General features: G+C 55.4%; 1 protein-coding gene and 1 long non-coding RNA gene across 5 annotated transcripts in view; both read right to left on the bottom strand.

Annotated features, from left to right (window-relative positions):
* Positions 1-535, bottom strand: part of TSPAN18 (tetraspanin 18) — a 185,993-nt gene extending 185,458 nt beyond the window's left edge. For all 3 annotated transcript variants that reach the window (XM_042957743.1, XM_042957745.1, XM_042957746.1), the window contains exon 1: positions 430-535. The gene's annotated coding sequence lies outside the window, so the exon portion shown is untranslated. The remainder of the gene's footprint in view (positions 1-429) is intronic.
* A 5,335-nt stretch (positions 536-5,870) lies between these two features.
* On the bottom strand, positions 5,871-15,528 carry LOC107179620. Of its 2 annotated transcripts, XR_006208496.1 has the most exons (4): positions 15,172-15,528; positions 13,691-13,770; positions 8,252-8,401; positions 5,871-5,966 (listed from the first exon to the last, which is right to left on the bottom strand). It is a non-coding gene; the product is annotated as an uncharacterized LOC107179620 (long non-coding RNA). The 2 variants fall into 2 exon arrangements; XR_001510278.2 differs by lacking the exon at positions 8,252-8,401.
* Between the last annotated feature and the right edge of the window lie 951 nt (positions 15,529-16,479).

Raw genomic sequence — 16,479 nt, 5'->3', positions numbered from 1 at the left:
GGCGTGGCGCGTACCCCCCCCCCCCCCGCCCTCGGGGCGCAGCCCCCGCTGAGACCCCCAACCTTGTTAATCACACCTGCCACCCCCCCCCCCCATCCTCCTGGCACCCTCCACTCACCCACCCAGAGCGCCCAGCGCCGACTGGGGCTGCACCTGTCCGGGGGGAAGCCTCTAGTCCGCGGATTCCCGGGCAGGGATCCCGGGCGGGGATCGGGGTGAGCACGTCTCCCCGGTCTCCTCCCCAAGCTGGTTGAAGTACAACTTGGTTTCTGGGCTTCCCCCCCCGGACTGTTCTGGGATCCCTCCCGCGTGCCATCCCCACCCCGGACCGTGCCCAACAGTCGCCCGGGGAGCGCGCGTGGGGTCTCCAAGTCCCCGGGGGCGCAGCAGCGGGGCGCGCGGAGGGCACAGAGGTGCGGAACCCCCTACCTTCCAGCAGCCGCAGCGGGACCCCACGCCAACTCCCGCCGGCGGCCGCGGGGGAAACTTTCCCCGGGCGGAGAAGCGCGCTTGCAACTTGTTCGGCGCCGGCTGCCTTCCTGGCGGCGGCGGCGGCGGCGTGTCCAGGGCCGGCTGGCGCGCGGCGACGGTGGCGCTGGCTCGGGGCTCGGGGCTCGGGGCTCGGGGCCGGGGCTCCGGCGGCCTCGCACGGCTCCGCTGCGGATCGCTCGGCGCTGCGTCCACCCCGCAGCCTGGAGCCCCCGAGACGCCGGCGGCAGCTGCAGCCGCCCGCCCGCCCGCCGGCCCCACCTCCCAGCCACCGCTCCGTCCCTCCCTCTCCCCCGCGCTCCCTCCCCTCCCCAAACCTCCTCCCCGCCAGTCTCCAGTCGCCGCCGCCACCGCTGCCGTGGCGGCCGCCGAGAAGGCACGTCTCCTCAGGCGGGCTGCCCCTCGCCTCCTCCCTGCCTCGGTCTCCGCCTGCGTTGCAGCATCCAGGCCTCGCCCCAGGGGCCACCCTCAACCCCGCTCCGGTCCTTCATCCCCTGCCCGCCTCCGCGCTCGGCTCAGGGGCCCTCGCTTCGTCTGAATTCGGGGGATCGGCTGGGGAAGTAGGGAGAGCCGCATGCTAGACCCGGAGTATTTTGTATTTTTCCTCCGGGGAAACTTGCACGCTGCCCACCCCTCCCCCCCCGCCCCCCATAACCGACTGCAGGGTTAGAGGCGGGATGACTGTCCCTCCGGACCTCGCTGCTTCTCCTGGGCTTCCTGCTGTCCTGGAGTACCTGTTGAAAGCCAAGGGGATTCACCCTCCCTAGGGCTGCCTTGGACTGTTGCAGATAACGGAGGCCCCTGGCGGGGGTGAGGAGGGGGCGGGGCTGACCCCAGACCCGATGCAAATGACTTGATTGCGAGAGGCCAGACCTGTGTCTCCGATCTGTGGACTTATCTTTTCATCTTTGTTCTGCGGTCACAGCCACACAGCCCCTCCGCAGCCCCTGACACATGACTTCACTGAGACACTTAACCTCTGAACCTCCCTGGTGAAGCGGCAACCCCCCCCCCCCCAGCCCCAGACAAAACGCGCAGGCAAGTAGATCAAAGGGGACAACCCAAGTGAAAGTGCTTGGTAACCACCCCCGCCCCCAGGAGAGGGGCTCTGGATGCCCACGCCTCTACCCTGGGGTGCTCTTTTTTGAGTTCCAACTCTGAAGCTGCCGCACTCGCACTCGGGGGCGTGAGGGCCCTGGAGTAAGCTCTGAAGCCCATTGGTCAACTGATTCCCACTAAGGAGTGCGTGACTGATAGGCTTTGAACCTATTACAGTCTTGAACATGAATGTTGGTAATGCTGGGCCACGGGGCAGAGTTTCCAGGGGCAGGAAACCACTGTCTTTCCTCCTCCCCTTCCCTGGAAAAGGATACATCCCTCCAAGGACTTCCAGGATGTCTGGTCCTTTCAACCTGTTCACCAAGTCTCTGGATAAAACTGACGAGGGTCTAATAGAGTAGAGGTGTGACTGGGGAAAATAAAACCAGGATCCACCTTTTCAAAGGGACGCAGAGTGAGTAATGCTTAACCCAAGGGGAGAAGATCTCTAATAGCCCAATTTCTGTAAAACAAAGACAAGGAAAACTCTAAAGGGATTCAGCCTCCACGTTCACCCCTTCAGCTGCCAAAACAGGATTGGGGGAGGCTGACCCTTCGTGCTGAGAAACCCCACAGGCTCTGCGTTTATGGAATGCTGTTGGAAGGGGCTGTCTGTGTGGGCCTCCTTGGACGCGAGGCGCCACATAAATTTAAAGAGGAAAAAGGCTGAGTCTCTAGTGAGGGTGCGGGGGCCTGGGAAGTGCAGGCCAGAGACAGCAGGAAGGATGGATAGAGTGTGTGAGGGTCTGGAGGGATTGGCAGAAGCAGGCAGAGGACAGTGAGGGCAGAGCGGCCGCTTGGACAACTGAGACACCCGGCTGGGAGAAGAGCTCCAGTCCCAAGTGAGAGTTTCCCAGACCACAGCCATGCTCCCGCCTGCACAGAGTATCTGTGCACCAGATAAGGCGGTTTGCCTAATAGCTTTCTTTAAATCAACTCTCGTTTTGTTATTTTGTTTTTACATAAATGTGCTTGTTTTTACAAAGAAATGTTATACCATTACCATAAATGGAAAGCCAGCATCGCATTACTAGAAATAGAAGGTCCCATAAAAATAAATACAATGAAAATAAAACAGTGTCATTAAATTCTAACAATGTATATTTAACCGCCATAAAAAAAAACTCCAACAAAATACTCCTGCCTGAGGAGGTGCTGAGCCCAAGGCCCCACTCTCTTGTAAAGGGAGATTAACAAGGGCTAGAAAGGTGTTAAAGACACATGAGCAACAAACTGAGACTCCAAGTTGTGATCAAAAGGGTTGAAAGAGAACAGGAAAGGGACCCCCCCCCCCCTTCCCGGGCACACACACAGAATTCCAGCTCCTCACAGGTCAGCAGGGATGTTGAAGGCCCACGGATGAAGGCCTTCAGTCTTCTTGAAGGCCTCTGATGCCCCACCATCGGGAAACACGATCCTGAGTGTCCAGGCAAAAAGCAGTTGTTGGCCAAAGAACCCCCAAGAGCTGAGTTCCAGACAAGAGGAGGTGATCTTGGTTTTGTAAGAAGTGGGCCTCTCCTCCATAGGGTGACCCTGCGGCAGCCACTCCCTTCTCTGGTCTCGGTGTCTCCACCTGTACAGTGAGAGGCTTGGACAAATGGTCTCTGGGATCCCCTTTGCTACTCTTTGATGAGAGCAAAACAGGAACCAGGCCTCGGCTTATCAGGAAATGGAGAAGGAGAGAGTTTCACCGGGGAGGGAGGTGGGGAGGAGGAGGCTCGGAGAGGGAGAAAATGTTGAGGAGGGGTAAGGACGAGGGTCAGCACTCCTCAGGAGGGAGCGAACGGGGTGTCAAGGCCACTGTGGACTGACTGGAGTCTCACAAACCCAGAAGTGGCCCAGCCTAGAAGGTTCTAGATTCCCCATTTACTCATTCTGGAAGGAGCCTTGTAGAGAATCCAGTGTAGTCCAACCACTTCCTGCTACAGATGGAGAGACTGAGGAAGAACCACGGACTAGATCCTGGTTATGGTTGGAGAGCTGGGTGTCGAACCAAGGCCCTTTCAACTCCCCCCACCCCGTGTTTGGGGACCTAGTAGAAATGGTTCTTCTGAACATATTCAGCTCTCCTCCAAGGGGCTCTTAGACTTTGTTTTTCTCTGACATCTGGAAAACACGTTGAGCTGGCTTGAAAGACCCAAAGTCGCCAGGGTGCGGCCAGTGCTGGGCAGCCCATGCCACTGGACAGGGGATTCCTGGAGCTAAGCATCTGCACACCTGCACCCTGGGGACACTAATGCAGAGCAAACAGCCCCAAACCAGGAGTCCACAGGCCCAAGTTCCAGTGCTGGCTTCCATGTTCCCATCTGTCAAATGACACATCTAGGTGCGATCAGTGGGTTTCCAGTGAGACTTACAGTCCTGTCCCAAGTGCCTAAGGAGTTTTGGGGGGAGAGGGGGAGGTCTCCCTCCCAGCTTTCACCAGAAACACGTTCCCTTTTCATCTGTGTTGTATGATGGTGTCTCCCATGAGACTTCAAGGAGAAAGCGTCCTTCACTTACAAAGAATTTGAAATCACTAGAAGGGGTGACCTCTCGCTCCTAACCTTTATAAATTTACGGCCGGTTAGGCTCTGAGCTTCTCAAGGACAGGGGCCCTGCCTTGTCCACGTCTGGCTCTCCAGGACTTTTTAAAGTCAGCGCTTAAAGGGATGTTAGAAGCCAGTTCCTAACCATGCCACCTTGGACCAGCCACTGCGACCCTCTGAGCCTCAGCTGATACATTTTTAAATGGGAATTGTAACCACGTCTCTGGCATTGGGTGGCTGTGAGATTCTCAGGGAAAGCTCTCAGCACAGCCCCTGGCACATAATAAGTGCTCAATAAAAGGCAGCCGAATGTGGGAAATGGGTGAATGGAGGATGCTGGAAGCGCCTGGTGCTTTCCCCAGGAGGCATCTTCAATCTCACAACCCAGCGTTTCCAAAGCAGTCTGCATTTTAAATATTTAATCATTGCCCCCCTGAGGTTTTTTTTTTTTTCTGAATTGTTTCTTCTCATATGTAATCTGCAATCATTTCCCCCCAAATGACAGTTCATTAAATGTTGCACCGAGCCTGATTGAATTTGTTTCTCTTTGCAATGATTTTCATAGAATAGATTTGAAAATCCTAGGAACGTCCTTTGGGGGGGTTGAAGAATATCCCTCCGACAAGCTGCCCCAGGCCACAGCCAGCCTCTAGGAGTGTCGTCAGCCAAGGGCTTGACAGGCCAAGGTCCTCCTTCCCTCTCCCCAGGAATGCAGCTGGCTAGGAGCTAGAAGAAAGGAGTGGTACTGACTCTCTCCTCACCACCCTCTGGGGGTGGGGGGAGGGGGGAAGACATAGATTCTAAATGGCTATGCTGGGAGGGACCTGGGGCAGAGCTTCTTGGGTGCTTCCTAGCCCGGCTTTCCAGAAAACAGCTCCCTGGAATAGATCCTACCAGATAGGGAGACTGCTGAACCCTCATCATCCGCCTTCATTTTATTTTGTTGTTGTTAATTAAATGATAGTAATATACAATACTAATAATTACCATCCATCCGGGAGTGTTTTCTTGTGTGGAAGCTCAGGTTGTGAGGGCAGGTAAACCCAGGTTCCAGGCCTGGTTTCTTTGTTCATCAGCTGTGTGGCTTTGGGCAAGGCACTTCCCCTCTCTGTGCTTTTAGACTCCTAATCTTTAACAGGAGGAAAGTGCACCTTGCCAAGCACTGTGACAAGGACTTTCGAACACGGCTCACTTAAGTTTTCTAAGGACTCCATTAGGTAGGGGTGCCTAGGGAGCCTGTTTTTACAGAGACAGAAACCAGAGATCCACCCAAGATCACCCAACAAACAAAGAACTGAAGTTCAAGCCTTTCTCCTTTCACTTCCTTTCTCTTTTCGCCTCCAGCTGTGGGTTGGGGTGAGGCTCAGAAGTCCTGGGGCCAGCCTGGCATTGAACTTTCCGGCCATGTGGCCTTGGCCAAGCTGAGCCTTCCTGGTCTTCCTCTTCTCAAGGGGAATGAGAGCACCTACCCCCCCCCCCGCCCCCCGCCCCACACCGGGTCACTTATAAACACCAGGGGAGAGGACGTCTGCAAAGGGGGCTTTGGCAACCAGAAAGCACATCACAGGGGCACCTGAGCGGCTCAGTCTGTGGAGCACCTGACTCTTGATTTCGGCTCAGGTCACGATCCCAGGGTTGTGGGATTGGATTGAGCCCTGTGTCGGGCTCTGTGCCGAGCATGGAACCTGCTTGGGATTGTCTCTCTCTCTCTCTCTCTCTCTCAAAAACAAACAAAACCCACGGCACATACCCAATGTATTTTATTTATTTATTTTTTGAATCTCCTTTATCATCCACATAGAGCTGCTGAGATCACATCTGTGAACTGCCTCCATACCTGGACGCCCAAACCTGCGTAAGAAGAAAAAATGCGTTGGTCCCCGCCCTCATTTGGACGATTGACAGGGAGCAGTCAATACAACGAGCAAATTTTTAAATTTAAGACAGCTTGTGCAACCCTCCTCCACAGACAAAAGTGCTGAGGTCAAGCTGCAGTTGGGCAGGGGCGACCCGTCCCAGATCTGCCAGCACGGTTTGCCTTTAGAGTTTAGGGAAGTTTGGGTCCTGCTTTTCCCAAGTCAGTGTTCTGCTGGCCAAACGTCTTGCCTCATTGTGCTCCAAGCTTTGGTTGCTGGAAGATACCCCCTCTGCCCTGTGAGCTCTTAGTTCCTACCTCTCTGCTCCAACCCAAAGCCTCTTGGGCCCACCCTTCTATGCTCTCGTGCAAACAACCCGTAGGGTTGGGTCCACGGCCAAGGGCCCTCCTGCCCGCGAGCAGCGGACGCCCTGTCTGGGTCGCTAAATCCAGCCATGAAAATAAAGGTTCTGCTCAGCTTCCTTGCAGTGCCCGAACGTCACCGCCCTGGGACTCTGGGACGGACAGACCTGGGCTGAAAGGTCAGCCCACCGTGACCCTGGGCAAGTCACCGAGTCTGCCTGAGACTCAGCTTCCTCCTCTGCGAAATGGAGATACGAGCGGCCTCGCGGGGGACCGGGAAGGTTAATTGAAGTAACACGCGGAAAGCGCTCGCCGAGGGCACACAGCATGCGGAGGACTGTTGCACCTACCTGCCTTGCAGACCAAGCCTCACCCATACATGAGGCTTGGAGAGCCTGCGGTGTGCTCCAGGGGAGGCAAAGTTACAAAGGCCGCAAGCCAAGAACTCTACGGAGCTCCCACTAAGTCCCCAGCGCCTTGCTCAGCACGGTGTCTGTGTTAGTTCCTCTCAACAAGCCCTTGAGGAAGCACCTGCTACTGTCCCCATTTACAGAGGGGAAACCTGAGGCTCAGAGGTCATTACTTGTCACTCAGCTGGTGAGCGCAAACCCTACGGCAGGCATATTCCAGAGCCCAAGTTTCTGTATCCCGACTCACGCTACCTCGTGCCCATTATCTCTGTGTTCGTTCAAATAACCCTGAGGTTATTAGCATCATCCCCATTTTACAGATGAGCAAAGTGACGAAGTCAGGTTCAGACTGGTGGAGTGACTCACAGAGCCGTGCAAGGGCGGGGCTGGAAAGATCCCAGATGCGCTGCGACGGCCGGGACTTATTTACCTTTTATTACAGAGCACTTGCCACGCACCAGGTGACCTGCTAAGTACTTTCTGACTATTCGCTATTGTCATCATCCCCGTTTCACAGGTGGGAAAACTGAGGACAGAATGGTTGAGGACTTTGACAAATGTTGCTTAGCTAAGAGACAGAGCTGAGATTCAAACTTGAGGAATCTGGCTCCAGGACCCACATCTATACTTTGTGTGTGTGTGTGTGTGTGTGTGTGTGTGTGTGTGAGAGAGAGAGAGAGAGAGAGAGAGAGAGAGAGAGTCAGGGGATGTGAGTGTTGGTGTGTGTGTGTGCGTGTGTGTGCTTGTATATATCTACGCTGATTAATGGCGTCTCTATTTTTCTTTTCAGAGTGAGGCTGATTCATTCACTTACCCAGATGAATGTTCACATCTCGACTGACTTACTTAATGAGAACAAGTTCATGTGCCAACATGCGAACTGACCCTCAAGCCCCTTCCGCCGAAAGAATTTGGACCGTATCTCGTTCTTGAGTTAACAAGCCCTGGATGAGGATCGCTTGTTTTGCACAGCGATGCCTGCTGGCCTCGGCTAGCGTTCTGACAAGAGGGGGGGTGTGAGAGCTCGTGAGGGAAGACGGGGAAGAAGGACCCCCACAGGGGAGCCAGAGGAGAGCGTGGCACACTGTATCAAAAGTGATTTTACCCCACCAGCCGTCTTTGCGGACGAGGAAGCCCACGGATGGCAGCGGGGCGGTGGCTCGGCCAAGTTCATCGGCTGATTTACAGCGGAACTGGGGCCGAGGCCCGTTTGTCCAGCCGTCTACGTCTCTCCTTCTAGTCCTTCTTCTTCTTCCCGGGTTTCCTCCTTCTCCGCCACTGCCTGCCTGATTCCTTGCTTTTTATTCCAAATATGTAAGTCTCTAATAAACCTACAGACAGGCTGATGCCTGATTTATCCCCAGTTACAGAGGAACCAGAGCCAATTATAAGGTGGATAAAAGGCCCCATGTGCAGTTTTTAGAAATGCTTCCCCAGCACAAACAGCTTAACTCTGTAAAGCTCCCCCAGAATGTTTGCTCAGTGCCTCCATTTTTTAAGAGGCTGACCTTTGCTACAAGACCTTGGGTCCACTCAGATGATTGCAACATTGCAGGTGGTGGCTCCCCACCGAGTGTGCACGAACCAGCCACTTTGGGACAGCCTTGCCCGGTGTTTAGCGCTCAGGGTCTGGCACCTGGTAGGGGCTCCATAAATACCTAGTGAACGAAGGCATGAATCAGATAATCAATAAGGGTTAGCTTTAGCAAAACAGAATGAGGAGATTAAAGCCTCTGAAGAGAGAAACTATCAAATAGCATATGCTCCCTGGCCAAAAAGATCTTGTTATTCTGATCAGAGCTCCCTGTTACCAGAGAGATCGTGCTGCATGTGGGGGCACCATCCCTCAAAGTAGAGGTTCTGTCCTTCCGGTCCATACCTTAGAGTTTCGCCCGTGTGCCAGCAACTATGCTGGGTAAACACTGGGCGTTTAATAGTGAATCCGACAGACATGGCCCTGCTTTTGTGGCGCTCACAGATCACGGGGAAGGCTGTCTACACTGGGATTTACTAGGCATTCAGCTGCCCTGGGAAGACAGAAGTGAGCCCAAGGCAGGGAAAGACCCCTGAGACCCCACTTATGGGAACAGTGGGTAATTCTCCCCTCCCGAGGGGCCCAGCCGAGGAAAGCATCTGCAGTTTATTGGAGATAAAAAACCCCGAACAATCCATACCCTATTTTCTATAGTCCGGAGCCACTGCCCCTAAAACAAACTAACTAACAAGAACTCAAGGGACCAGTTAAGCCCCAGGACAGCTCCCTGGAGCCCCGAGTACACCCAACACCTGGAGGCGGTCTGGGGGGCTGGGGTCGGGGGTTGACCACACTGAACATCAGCAAGTCGAGATTCTACTTCCAGCCCTGCTGGCGATGGGCCAGTGATGCACTCGTGGCCTGGACGAGCCCCTGCCCTTTCTGAGTTGTCCGGGTTGCGTGAGATGAGCCCTGAGTCCCTTCCAGCTCAGAGCTTCTGCGGCTCTATGAAGTGCTTCTCTTTTCCCTGTCCTCCCCGCCCCTCCGCCTGGCGTCCTTCCACTTAGGATCATGATGTGCCCGGGTTGTCCTGCGTAACTCTCAGTAGTGTGCGCCCGCCCTCAAAAGCAAGCTTCCTGGGGAAGTTCTGGCCACAGGGCGCACAAAGACTCGGCCGACCCCAGGCTGGGAGGGGACCGCAGCTTACGCTATTAGGCCCAGAAGTGAAAAGGCAAAAATACCAGTGCCGGTGGTCTATGGGGAGCAGGAGGGCACGGGGCTCAGGTAGACCCTGCCTCTCCACACTTGGCCTTCCTGTGGCTTGCCAGAGACGGCGATCCAGGCTCTTTCTCTGTGTCATCCATAGGGGAGTCCACTTCTAGGAGGTGTTTCCCCACAGAGCACCCCCACCTACACAGACCCCTGAGAACCAGGGTGGAATACTGGTCAGAGGTCAGGCCTGCATTTGCCCTTGCTGTTTTCAGAGTAAAAGCCAAAGTTCCGACAATGACCTACCAGGCCCAGCCTCATCCTTCCCCCACCCATTGCCTTATATCATCTCCCATCTTCCACCTGGCTTGCTATGCTACAGCCATAGGGGCTCTTGGCCATTCCTCCAACACCAGCATGCCAGACACGTTTGCACCCCAGGGCCTTTGCACTCGCTGTTCCCACTCCCTGGACGCTTGCCCTGGATAGCAACATGACTCACAGTCTCATCTCTCCCAAGGCTTCCCATAAAGGTCACCTTTGCAGCAAGGATTACCCTGCCCACCCCATTTAAAATTGCAATCCCAATACCACTAATCCTGCCCTCGTTTTCATAGGACTTGGAGTCTTCTAAGGTTCTGTCTCATGCGTTCATTCATTCTGTTAGCAGATAAGCTTGCTGTGGAGGGAGGTCACTGTTTTGTTCACTGCTGTATCCCTGTACCTGGAACGATGCCCGGCACAAAGAAGACACAGGATGGGGAATGAACGAATGGATGGATACTTCGGACTGGGGCTCACTGAGAGCAGAGGCAGTGTTGGCCCTGACTGGGGACTTCCCGGTGCTAAGCCCAGTGCTAGGCACCGGAAGCCAGTTAGCTGTTCCATCAGTGAGCTGCCATCGGTGCGACAGGAGCTCACAGTTACTCAGCACTCACAAGGCCAGGGGCTGTTCTCAGTGCTTTGGATTTACGAAACCACTTAATCGTTGCAACTACACTCAGTGCTGGGGCCTGATATCAGCCCCACGTCCAGAGGGGGCACAGAACACTGAAGTGGGTTTCCCAAAGTCTCAGTGCTGGCAGGTGGCAGAGCGGGGCTTGGGTTCAGGGGCCTGGGCTGCCCTCAGGGAGCCCACAGACCGATGGAGGGGACAGACACCACTTTGGTGACTTGCGTGGAGACCAAAGGACAGTCCAGGCATGCCGAGGGAGCAAAGAGGAGACCCTGACACCAAATACAACCAGAGAGGCCAACAAAGGCTTTGCATGAAAACTGACGCTTCATCGGCTCTTAAAGGACGTATAGGAGTCCGCCAGCAGACGAAAGGGGGAGGATGTCCCGCGTCAAAGGGAGGAGGGTATGAAACAGCCTGAGAACCTTCTGGGGATTGCGAGGGATTCATAACGATGAAATCATGGGATGCCCGTGGCAGAGGGCGTGGGAAGCCAAGCCAGAGAAGTAGGTAGCAACCCGTGAGTGTTAAGCTAAAGAATTTGGCTTTATGAGTTTTGGAGGCCAGGGGCTTAAGTGGGGTAGTGAATTCATTCATTCATTCAACAAACATTTTTAAAATGTTGGCTATGGAACAGGCACAGTCCCACACCTGGGACCTGCGTTTGGAGCTCACTTCTAGGAGACAGGAAAGGTGGCTGGCTCAAATCCTGACTCACAGCAGAGGTTCTATGGGTGACCGCTAATGGAATGCATGAATGAATGAATGAACTTCATTCCTCTACCCAGCTCTCTAGGCATGAAAATGAAACATCGCATAGAAGCTTTGTGCCCTATTCCTCCAAGCACCCACTCCTCTGCCCACCCCCTACACAGGAATGACAAAAAGACCCATTAGGACCTGGATAGACTTCCAGAGACCATCACCAAGGGCAAACGCCTCTCCCGTGCTCAGGTTCATCATTGGCCCTGGTGCTCCTCACAGAGGAAGACAACCTGACCCTTGCCTCCTGGTGCCCCTTCTCCCTGCCTGGGCTCAAGTCCCCAGGACAGTAAATCGCAGGACAGAAAAGACAGGACAGGCGAGCTTGCTTGTTTGTGGGAAGGTTCATTTTCTTCTTATTATTAAATGTTTATTTATTTTTTAGAGAGAGAGAAAGAGAGAGACAGAGCGCAAGCAGGGGAGGGGCAGAGAGAGAGGGAGACACAGAATCCGAAACAGGCTCCAGGCTCTGGGCTGTCAGCTCAGGGCCCGACGCGGGGCTCGAACTCACAAACCGCGAGATCGTGATTTGATCTGAAGGCAGCCGCTTAACCGACTGAGTCCCCCAGGTGTCCCTGCGGGAGGGTTCATTTTCAAGCGGGACTTAGAAACGGGATTTATTTTCTTTAAATCTCCCGCCTGCCCTTTTGCTTCAATTTCCTCTAGTTCATCTTTTGTTTACAGAGGTCTGTTTGAGCCTCCCGGGGACACACGGAGAGGCCCCCCAAGAGGCAGGCAGGCAGGCGGGCAGGCAGATGTTTATCGTGTGCCTAGAGCATGCAGGGCAGCATCCTAAGAAGTCACGTCAGAGGGCAGGCCAGGAGAACGAGAGGGACTGCCAACAATGCTCTCAGCCAGGAGCTCTGTTCCCAGCTCTATGCGTGTCAGCTCACTGAATCCACAGACAGCTCTTATCAGCCACTCCTACGATTACAGTCCATTTCACAGAAGAGGACCCTATGGCTCTGAAGGGAGGGTTACTTGTCCAGGGCACAGTGCCCTCGACTATGACTCTGTGACAGGACAGGAAGCCCATGCCTGGGTCTGGGGTGGGAGCGGGTCGTTAGTAGCAGGTGCGACAGGGACTATCTATGTGCACCTGCTCACAGCATAAACAGAGCCTGTTCATGGACAATGTGCGTGTGGTTATTTCAAAATATGTCCCCAAGTCCCTTCAAAGGCAGAGCCTAATTCCCTTTCCTTTGAGCGTGAGCCTGACTTAGTGATTCCTTGTAACAAATAGAACGTGACAGAAGGGACTACATGTGACTTCTGGGACTAGATCATGAAAGGCATCTCAGCTTCCTCTTTCCTTTCTCTGTCTCTGCCTCTCTCTCTCTCTGTCTGTCTCTGTCGGTCTCTCTCATGACTCACTCTTGGGAAGCCAGCTTGCACGAGAAGAGGTCCATGTGGTGAGGAACTGAGGCCAACAGCCACATGGGTCTTCCATCTTGGAAACAGGTCCCCCAGCCTCAGTCCCGCTTTCAGATGACCACAGCCCAAGCTGACCTCTTGACCACAAGTTCACAAGATGCCCCAAACCAAACAACCTGGCCAAACATCATGAATCCCCGACCCAGAGAACTGTGTGAGAGATTGCTTTATGCCTCTAACCGTGGGGCTGATTTGTTTTTGCAGCCCTGGATAATTAACGGAGGGTGGGCTGGCCTTGGGAGGGAGATGTTCCTGGGACCTTAGGGTGAGGAGGGCAGAGGAGGGGGCTCCATGGAGGACGGCTGTCCCTCGAGTGGATGCGTTGGATGTAAAGGGACTATGATGATGATGATTTCTGGGGGGGGGGGGGGTTGCCTACACTTGCCGAGCTTCTCCTGCTTTACTGGCATCGTCTTCATAACAGCCCTGTGTAGTGAGGATTCTTCATCACCCCCTACTTAAAGATAAGGAGACAGAGGCTCAGAGGGGTCAAATGTGCTCCCTGAGGTCACAGAGTCCATGCGGAACAGTCAGGACTTGGCCAGGGGCAGGCTGAACCCAAAGCTTGTGCCCTCAACCACTATGCTGCCTTGAGACGGGGAAGCGTGGTATTCAGAGGGATCTCAGGGTGGGGGAACGTGAGAGAGGGCCAGGTGGGTTGGCAGCAGTCTGCTGCTGGGGAAAGAAAGAGCTGGAAGTACTTGGAAGCAGGAAGCAGGCTTCCAAGTCCAGCCACGAGCAAAGGCCGTGTGGGTGGTCACGACAGGGACAGGGACACCTTCCCACCGTGCTAAATGGCCCCAGGAAGTAGGTGGCTCGGGTTCACAATGTGTGCTGTTGCTGCGGGAGCTTAGGGTTGGCCCATTTGACGGGGTAAAGCAAGGCCGGCCCCCAACTACAGTGAAATACTACGGAAATGCATTTCCCCCTCATGGGATAGTTCCAACATTAACACGCTTCTTCTAAAGCTTTTCCACCAAAGTCACTGCCATTTGAAAATGAGTCCCCGGGATCGTCGGGGTCTAGCCAGGAGGAAGGGGCAGGCAAATAGGGACAAGGTCCACCCAGGGCCTTGAAGGATGACCTGGGAGGAGCACCATGCCTTCCACTCACCGTCTTTTGGTCAGAACCTGTTCGGCGGCCATGTCCAGGTGCAGAGAAGGACGGGAAATGCAGTCCAGCTCGGGAGCCACCTGCAGTCACGAACATACGGAGGAAAAGGAGACAGATTCGGGGCGCCACCAGCAGCCTCTGCAACAGGGGGATACTGGATGCGGCTTGACCCAACAGGCAGGACACTGTAAGCTGAATCCAGACTGACCCCCTTTTTAACCTTTGAAAGGTAATGGACATCTTCGAGAACCTTGAGAACGCCCCCCGGGAAAATATGCCTACACGTAACTGTGATGGACTGAATGCCCCTGTCCCCTGCCCCTTCCCCACCAAAGGCTATGCCGAAGCCCTCATTTCCAACGGAAGGGGAGCCTTTGGGAGGTAATTAGGGGGTGAGGTCTTGAGGGTGGCACCCCTGTGACGGGGTTGGTGCTCTTCCAAGAAGAGAAAGAGACCCGGAGCTTCCTCTTTCCACCACGGTGAAAAAGCAGCCATTTGCAAATCAGGAAGACGGTCCTCACCAGACAGCAAACCTGCGGGGACCTTGACCTTGGACTTCCCAGCTTCCAGAAGGGTGAAAAATAAACGTTCCGTTGTTTAAGCCACCCAGTCGATGGTATTTTGTTATAGCAGCCCGAGCCGACTAAGACAATAATTTTGCATACAAGCTCAGGAGCTTTACGAAGCCTTTGGCATCCATGCACTTCAGGTTAACAATTCCCAGATGAGAAACGGTTTATAAATGTATTAATCGTTGCGATTTAGGTCTGAGCTTCCCAGCAGCCAAAGCAAAAGGGGGATAGTGGGTTCTATAGCTCTCATTTGTCTCAGGGGTTGGGGGGGGGGCGGCGGGGAGAGAATTACCAAATCCTTTGAAAAAGAAAAATCTCTTTCCTGGCACCATCGTCTGGGAGAAATGTATCTTTGGGCGGGAAAATAGTATCTCTTATTTTGCCACTAGGCTGGAGCGCGGGTTGCCTGGGAATCCCAACCTGGCAAGATGGCAACACCACCTTGAAATGCAAAACACGGCCAGCCTCCTTTCCCCAGGGACGCGCTGTCTTCCGCCCCGGGGCGTAAATGCGGCTCAGAGTTTTGAGGCAGGTTGCTAAACAGACGCACACGACATATGGAAGACCCCGGGGGTGCAGCCGCCACCGGGAACCGCTCCCAGCCGCCAACCTGCTGCCGCCGCCACCGCTGCGCCTTGCGGTCCCCACCCCACAGCCCAGACCCACATCCTGCCTGGCTGCCCTGCGAAGGAGACCAGGGGCAGGGTCGGGGTGACCTTTCGGGGAGCGGACAAGGGTCATCTCCAGGGCCTTCGCGCGGCAGGGGACAGGCGTCCCGCGCGGGGGGGGGGGGGGGGGGGCGGGACCGGGAGGGGCAGGGGGCAGGGAGTCCGCCTCCCGCTCAGCCCCGCCCGCCCCCTCCCTCCCCCTCCCCTCTCCCCCTCCCCTGCCCAGCTCGCCTTTACTGACTCTGGTTTCTTTATTTCCTTTCCGGGGTCCTTCTCATTTTTTTCTCCTTTTCTCTGCCGGTCTCTGTCACCTGGAGCTCTCTCCGTGTTACCGTCGTGCTGATGGGGACTCGGCCCCATCTGTGTCCCACCAGCCTGTCGTCGTGTGGTGTCTGTTTCTCCCCGTATCTGCCTCGCTTCTCCTCCTCCTACTCCCTGGCTCTTTCTGGCCCTTTCCCTTCGTCTGTCCACCCCCTTCTCTGTGAGTCTGTCCGTGTCGTTTTTCTGTCTTTTGTGAGTACTTTCTCTGACCTGACACTGACTCCCTTCCTTTCCTCCTCTCTGGTTTCTCGGTCCAGCGGCCCCACTCCTTCCCTCAGTCCCTTCCTCCCCCTTCTTCCCCCCTCCCCCTTTCCCCCTCTTTCCCCCCTCCCCCTCCTCCCCCTCTTCCCTCCCTCCCTTCCTCCCTGCTCTCTACCCTCCCTCCTTCTCTCTTCCCTCCCTCCATCTTCTCTCCCTCTTCCTCCCCTCCCCCTCCTTCCTCTCTTCCCTCCCTCCTTCCTCCCTATCTCCCCTCCATTCCCCCTTCCCTCCCTCTCCCTCTCCTCCACACCGCACTTCTTCTCCTCCTCTTCCCTTACTCCCTCCCCCTTCTCCCCTCCCTCCCCTCCTTGCCTTTCTCCCACCCCATCCTCCCTCTTCTCCCCTCCCCTTCCTCCCTCCCAACACCCTATTCCCACCTACCCTCCCTCTTCCCTGCCTCCCTCCCCCTCCTTTCCCCTCCCACCTCTCTCCCAGTGCCCTCTTCCTTCCTACCCTCCCTCCTCCCCTCTCCCTCCCGCCTCCTCCCTCCCATCTCCTGCTTTCCTCCTCCCTCCTTCCCTCCCTCTCCTCCTCTCAGAATTTTGGCTGTGCATCTCCCTCTCTTCTACTGGTGTCAGTCTCTGTATCCATGCCTCTCACTCCATCTTCCTTTCCTGAATCTCCCAGAGGGGGGCTGGGGCCCAGAGAACCCTGATGTGAATGAAGCACAAGGACAGTTAATCAATTCCGAACCCTGAGTCTGGGCCTTACACATCCCCCCTTCCCCACAGGTCACTCTGGTCTCTGGGACACCCCCTCGTCACCCTCCGTCCCTCCACCCAGCACATGCACACAGAGTGGCCCCGGAGCCCAGCCTGGCTGCAGGCCTGGCGGTGGTCCTGGCTCTACTCCACTCCTGGCTGGAGTGCCTGGTTGCCATGGTTACCGCAGCTCTCCTCAGAGGCCACAAGGGACGGCTGGCGCTGGTGGCTTGGGTTAACTGGGACCAGAAACACCTCCCTGGCTC

Source organism: Panthera tigris, chromosome D1 (genome assembly GCF_018350195.1).
Source record: "Panthera tigris isolate Pti1 chromosome D1, P.tigris_Pti1_mat1.1, whole genome shotgun sequence".
Classification (NCBI taxonomy): domain Eukaryota; kingdom Metazoa; phylum Chordata; class Mammalia; order Carnivora; family Felidae; genus Panthera; species Panthera tigris.
Note: the sequence above shows the minus strand (reverse complement) of the source record. Positions and strands in the feature narration are given on the sequence as shown.